Source organism: Hetaerina americana, unplaced genomic scaffold, assembly GCF_022747635.1.
Source record: "Hetaerina americana unplaced genomic scaffold, ioHetAmer1.1.p SCAF_7, whole genome shotgun sequence".
Classification (NCBI taxonomy): domain Eukaryota; kingdom Metazoa; phylum Arthropoda; class Insecta; order Odonata; family Calopterygidae; genus Hetaerina; species Hetaerina americana.
The window spans coordinates 82,331,911-82,338,931 of NW_027287316.1; positions in this window are offsets into that span (position 1 = coordinate 82,331,911).

A 7,021-nucleotide genomic window follows, 5' to 3' on the forward strand; every position below is an offset into this window, starting at 1 on the left:
TAGGAAAAGATTGTCGAGCACCAATATGGTGCGTTTAGCGTGATCTTTGAGGCGGCATGGTCCTTAGCGTGCATTGCAGTTTTTCGAGGAGCGTGGCAGAATGGAAGAGAGGAAATGAGATGAGTGGAGGGGGGCCACGGCCTCATGATGTGAGGCAGGCGAGGGAGCAAGCCGCTGCTCGTGGAATCCGAAGAAGGTAGAGGATCTATTGGGGAAATGTGAATAGGGAGCGGGAGCCGGCGCCTGAGGGAAGAATCCATCATTCAGTGGCAATCTGACTGGGATAACAGCGATAGAGGCTCATAAACAAAGGACATTTTCCCTGTTATTTGCGATAGATTAAAACTAAAAATCAACCTTTCACACAAATGTACCCAAATGCTATCAGGCCATGGAAATTTTTCCAAATTACCTTCACAAATTTGGGAAATCGAGAACTAGCCTATTTGATACCGACAAACACAGAATTGAAGAATGTATCCGTCATGAAAAAACAAGGCTAGAAATATGGCATAACATGGCGGTGAAGGGAATTAAATTGCGCGAAATAGTATTATTCTGCTTAAAGACCAATTGTAAACTCCTATTTGATTTCGTCACATGAGTGGTAATTAGGCAATGTAAGCAGACACATCTAACGCATTTTACTGTCAGTGTAAATTTTCCTATTTAACGTGCTCTACAACTAGGCGAAAAATCAAAATATATCATACATTCACGATACAAATTATTTTTATCTGTATACATTATGTTGTATGTTTCTGCACTTGTGCTGATTATTGTGAAAATATGTACTAATTGTACTCGAAGTGCCTAAATTCTAATGTTCTGTGTATTCTGTGAATGGTTAAGTGTGTAATTCCAAGTGCATTATTATGTATGTTTTGGATACTTGAGAGTTCATGTAAATAACTGTTTAAAAATCTCACATCGAGTAACTTTGGCGATTGAAGACAAAAGGGGAATTTAAGCGTGATCAGGTACCCCCTCAATCAACATATAGCAGTGTTGTATAACTATGTATGTTGCTACTGGATCCTTGATTGGGATGTTGTTGAGGCCGAGGTAGTGGAAGGTAGAGCGTTTGATGAGCGGGGCCGTCGAGTGCAACGTAGAACCACCAGGTTTGTGAAAAATTGTAACAAACAAAGTAGCAGTGTCACGACACTATTGGAAGAATTACGGTAGGAGTCACTAGTTAGTTGACCGTAGGCTTAAATACAGGTTACATTTGCTGCGTTAATTTGAGGCAGGTCACTTGTCTGAGGATTTTCAAGACACGTTACAGGCCCCCAATTACTATGGTGGATCAGATCACCAACGTAAAATCAAGGAGATTCATTGTAGAACGGATGGATTTAAAATGTCGTTTTTTCCTCGAACCATTAGAGATTGAGCTCTAATGATTAGATGCGACAACTATCGCGTTAGAGATAATTAGAATTGATAGCGTACACATTTTGTCGATATCCTAAGTTATTTTTAAAAATTCAAAAGACCCATTTTTTAAACAATGAATGGGCAGCACTTTCTTTTGCGTGATTAACAGATTAACATTTTTTGAGCGCATGATCAAATTGATATTTGCGTAGAGGTAACCAGATTGCGGGATTGGAATTGCTCATGTCATGCCCGGCTGGTGACCAAGCACCCCCCGCCACTCGCCCTTGGGGCGGCTTGCGGGGTATTGTGTAAATGTAAATGCAGAGGAAGGAAGAGGAGGTGCTCTTTGGACCACCTGACGGAAGATGCGATAGAAAGTGCGTGGAAGGAATTCTTTTCGTGGACTTAATACATAAGAAGTATGGGCTGCCGTAAATTTTTAATCATTCCTAAAAATAATCGAGACAGAAACTTCATTTTCATTTGTTGATCTTAAGACTTCTTTCTCACCATCCTGAGATTTATTCATATCTCCCGGCGTTTCTCGACCTTTCGAAGGCCGCCATCGTACAACTCAGCAGATTTCGTCGTAAACCATTGTTCCACCCCTCGAATGACGTCATTTATGTTGTCCAATCGCCGACCCCGCAATATTTTTTGAGTTATGGGAACAATAAAATAAATATAAAGCCAACATGGGCGATATCGGGAGTATGTAGCTATCTTTGTGCGATTTGTGGATTCGAGTGCATCCGTATGGTTTTTCCGTTCCCCCGGGGTGGGGGTGACGGGGAGGGGAGGGGGTCGCTCAATCTCGGAATCCAGCCAGACCTCCGTTCGCACGTCGCCACCCCCTTCCGCGACCCCCTCTCACCAAAAATATCCCTCCACCACCCCTCCTCTCTCTCCCGACACTTCTTTGCCATCGTCATCCCCGTTTGCCATACCCCTCGCCTTCCCCACCCCATGGATCCCGGGACACGTGACCCGGGAGAGTCTAGGAGGGAGATGGGGGGGGGGGCGGGGGGCTCGACACCCTTGGGGAACCAGCCAGCTCCCTTGGCGACTTAGTCACCCGCCGTCCGGTCACCCGCGCTCGTATCGCACACTCATTCCCGAAGCGCCGCCTCCCGCGGGAATCGTCCCAGGTCCCGTGATTCCGGGAAGTTCAGCGACTGTCGGAAGTGTGACGGGTTTCGTTTCGCTTCTTCTCTTTCGGAATTCGTCTCGGTTTTCGGTGTCGGGTTTCCGCGCAACGATTGCTTTCCTGTTGATTGGTCGACTCGAGTGTCATCGCAGAAAAGGACATGGAAACCGTGTTTGGTGTCCTCACGGGATGAAATTGTGATTGTGATGAGGTGGCCGTGTCTCTTTCGTGCGCCGTCGCGTGCCCTCCCGGCCTCCCGCAGCCTCCCTGGGGACACGAGCGTGTGTTTCCGCACGTGCTCTCCGAGAATGTTTATTTATACACACGCGGCTGAAGCTTCCTGTTGAGAGTGCCGGTCGGTGGTTCCACCTTGCGGGCGGCTGCGACAACGCGCCGAGCGGAGTCTTGGACATACATCGGCGTCAAAGTTCGTATTTTCTTCATCGCTTGCTAAGTTTTATTGCAAAAAATAAAGAAACAAAACAAGACGAGGGAACGGATAATCGAATCGGTCATTGCCGGGCTGGCAGCCAACCGGGAACAAATATGTGAAATATCACGGGAAGAAATTGCTCTCGGTTCCTTGTCTTTCCCGCATCCTATTTAGAATAGGGTTCCAAACGGTCGAGGGTGTTTTACTAAGGGCGGCCGAATCGGCGGTTGCTCGGCAAAGAAGAAAGGAAACCTCCCTTCCCGAAAGTACTCGTTAAATATTTAGTACCAAAATTATTTCAACTTATTTAGTCGGAATAATTTGCACAAAATTTCAATCTTCATAAATTATGCTTGAAAAATATGATCTTAAGTCATGAAGATTATTTATTAAATTTATTGCTTATTCTATACGCAGCAATTGGAAGCGTTAACGTGCATGTCGATTTCAATTTAAAATTTAAGAAGTGCGAAAATATAAAAAATGGCAAAGTTGGCGGATGCTAGAATCTGAAATCTATGGCAACCCCATCATCTCTGAGGCGACAATTATTATTTATTTCTAAGGAGTGATGTAAGTGAAGTTCCATAAAGGAACAAGTATTGCTCGGCCAAAGGGGATGAGAATAATTAGAGTGACCGTATTTAATTTTATATTTCTCTAATATTTTTTTTCCAAAAAATGTGTTAATTGGTCGAAAGCATCTAGATAACTTGTGTGAGACGAATCAGCGGCATCGGCACTGAAACTAAGATGGACGAACAGGTAGCGAACACATCCTTAAGAGAAATTTGCGATTCAATGATACATAAAATTTAAATTAATAATTTTTTTGTGTTTGAATTGATTGATGTACACATTTTTTTCGAAATTTGTAATCAGGACTGAACTGTTATTGAGAAAATAGTGCTGGTCGCATCCGTTTCTTAGATGAATGTTCCCTCCATAAGCTCTCTTTTCTCTCTCCTACGATTTCTATGCCGCTCGCCGTCGGCCGCGGGTCAACGCCGGCCGGCCGACCGACCGAAGCAGCTGGTGCCCCACCTGACACGACACCAACAGCCACTCACACCAATAAGGCACGCTTCAACTCCGCACAATTCTTCGGTGTCTTCATTCCAACATGAGTGTCTAGTCCATCTACTTCGCTTGTCTATCATCCTGCTCCTCTCTATGTGGTACAAGGTCTGTCCCAAAAGTAGTAGGACTGAGTCGATAAAAAAAAAATATTTCCAGAATTGATACATTCGCTAATAAGTGTTCGAAGGAGCACCCTTGTGCGTCCACAGCCCCCCCCCGTCCATCCAGCGGGTGTTCCACGCCTCGCACACCTTCTGGAAGGCGGCGCCCGTAAATGCTGCCAAGCTCCCTCGTCACGACCTCTTGTAACGCTTCCACCGAGCCATGATGACGTTCTTTCTGCGCGGATTTGTAGCGGGTGAAGAGGAAGAAGGAAGGGTGGGGTATTGTCTACAAAATATGGATCTTCGCTCACATGGTCCAGAAGCTCTTCGCAGATCCGCGTACACTCGCGGCACCAACTTCGTACTCACCTTTCTCGTGCCCATGCTTTCGGTCACAAGTCAATGCACATCGCTTTTAGGGATACCAAGTTCATCAGAAACCATGCGAACACTTAACCTACGATACCTGACCAATAAAGCCTACGCTCTTGCAAGAATTTCGTCACTTTCTGAGGTCGAAGGGCGTCCTGAACGTTCGGCGTCTCCAAAATCTTCTCAACCCTCCCGAAACAGTTTGTACCACTCAAAAATACCCGATCTACCCATTGCCTTAATACCATAAGCTGTCTTGAGGAGCTCATGAGTCTCTTTCCCAGTTTTGGCCAGTTTCACCCAACATTTGATGCCGTAGCGCTTTTCCATTAACCGGTTAATGATGAAGCGTAATGAGGTCACGTTATAGAGGTTTCGCAAACGAGGTTCCGCACTCCGCAAAGGCTGGGTGGTAGCTGCCATAGGCCTTCAATGTTTCTTGAAACTCTCCTCTTTCGAGCCCAGCCAGAGAAACCGCCGCACGTCTGTCCCTCTACCTGGGAAAATATTAGTCATACTACCTTGGGGCAGACCACGTCTTACCACTCTTCCTTGAGGTCAATGATATTACCTCTTTGTCATAGGAGGTCATGCACGTAGGGTATTCCCTGCACATTATGTCTCCCATATCAGATTTTCAATAATCTTGTGACGCATACTGTCATAAACAATTTTTAGGCAGTTGGGCCTCGTTGCATTTTATCTCGTTCATTTGAGAAACTAAATATTTACTCTATCAGGTACCGAATTATTAGATACTAAATATAAGGTGCTATTATTATAGATATTCTATCAGTGACGGGAGATTTTGGATGGCCAACAGAGCAATACATTCGACGTCAGCTCTGAGGTTTCCGCGGCTTTTATCTCTTTCGGGCCTTCACCGCGTATGTTGTCATTGCTGACAACAGTTTCGCTAGCGATCCAACCAGCATCTTCAGGTGGAATGTGTCGATTGAGTTTCTAGGTTCCCACTTTAACGATTCCTTTTATGCAAAGGACAGTTTACTCTTAGAGGTTCATTTAATTCATGATGAAAGAGCCTGACAAATCCGTTTTAGGACGTAACTATCTTCCGGTAATAGCGGGACAGAATATTAAATTTATCATTGATGAAGTTGCATTTCGGTTTTGCGTGCCTTCACATAGGGTGTGGCTGACTGCTTCCTGATTGGCTCTTTCTCGAAGGACTCTGATCCAAGCACTATGGTAAGGGTATCAGTCTTCTCTATTCATGTCCATGGGCGTTTTTGTTAAGCCATTGAAATCACAAAAACGCCCGAAAAAATAATGGGTAGAGAAGATGGATATCCTCTCCACACTGCTTGGATGAGAGCCCTTGGAGAAAGAGCCAATCATGAAGCAGCTGGCTCGCTGTACGCCTGATCCTTCTAATCCGGAAAAAACTTCAAACCAACACCTTCGACCTGAAGACGCTGGTTGGAGCACCATTGAAAGCCTTGTCAACAGTTTCAACGTGCTCGATGAATACCATAAAGATGGAGAGAAATTCTAACGATACATTCACATGCCTCTCCTAACAAAACACCACCAAAAATCTAATACTGCAATAAGTCCCTCTTCAATTACGCATATTTCTTTTCCTCCTTCATTCCATCAAACAAAGCTATTCTATTCCTTCCACTTCCTCGCTTTCCTAGCATTTGCTACCCTTCCATCACTGTCTTCGACATCCCACTACCGATCAACACGCCCTTCATCCACTTTTCCTGCCTCCATAGGATTTCTCCCAACAAACCCCTCTCTTCTCCCACCATGCCAAGTACGTCCTCATTTGTTTTCTTCTCTGCTCATTTCACCTTCTCCATTCTTCTCCACACCCACATTTCAAAAGCCTCCAGTCTACGTCTATCCTCCTGCTTCAATGATCACGTTTCCGCGCCGTACATAGCTACGCTCCATATCAAAGTTTTTACGAGTCTTTTCTTAACATCCTTACTCAACGTCCCCGTCATCAACTCCCTCCTTCTTGTGAAAGCCTCTTTGCCCAGCGCAATTCTTCTCCTTACGTCCCTACTACTTTGACCGTGTTGGTCCAAAACACTTCCGAGATACGTAAACTGTTCTACCTGCTTTAGTTTTTGCCCTCCTACTTTAATGTTAAGCTTAGCCTTTTTCTATCTAGAAAATCGCATAACCTATATTGTATTTATATATATTCTCATCCCATATCTATCGCCTTGGATTTTCAACTCACTCAGCAACATTCTCTCAGCAACTCGTGTTTTCGCGCCGAACAAGACCACGCTTCATATTAATGTTTTGACGGGGCGTTTCTTAACATCGTTACTGAATGTCCCTGCCATCAATTGAAAGTCTGATATTTTCAAATGCACCAGGCCTATTTCTAAATTCGCTCCAATTCCCAAAACCCCTTCGGCTCCATGCAATCGTGTTGAATGCAAAACCTGCTCCATCCTTGTCACACAATCCCTTTGTATTTTTTATCACCGGGCAACCCACGCTAGGGTGCGTGGCAGG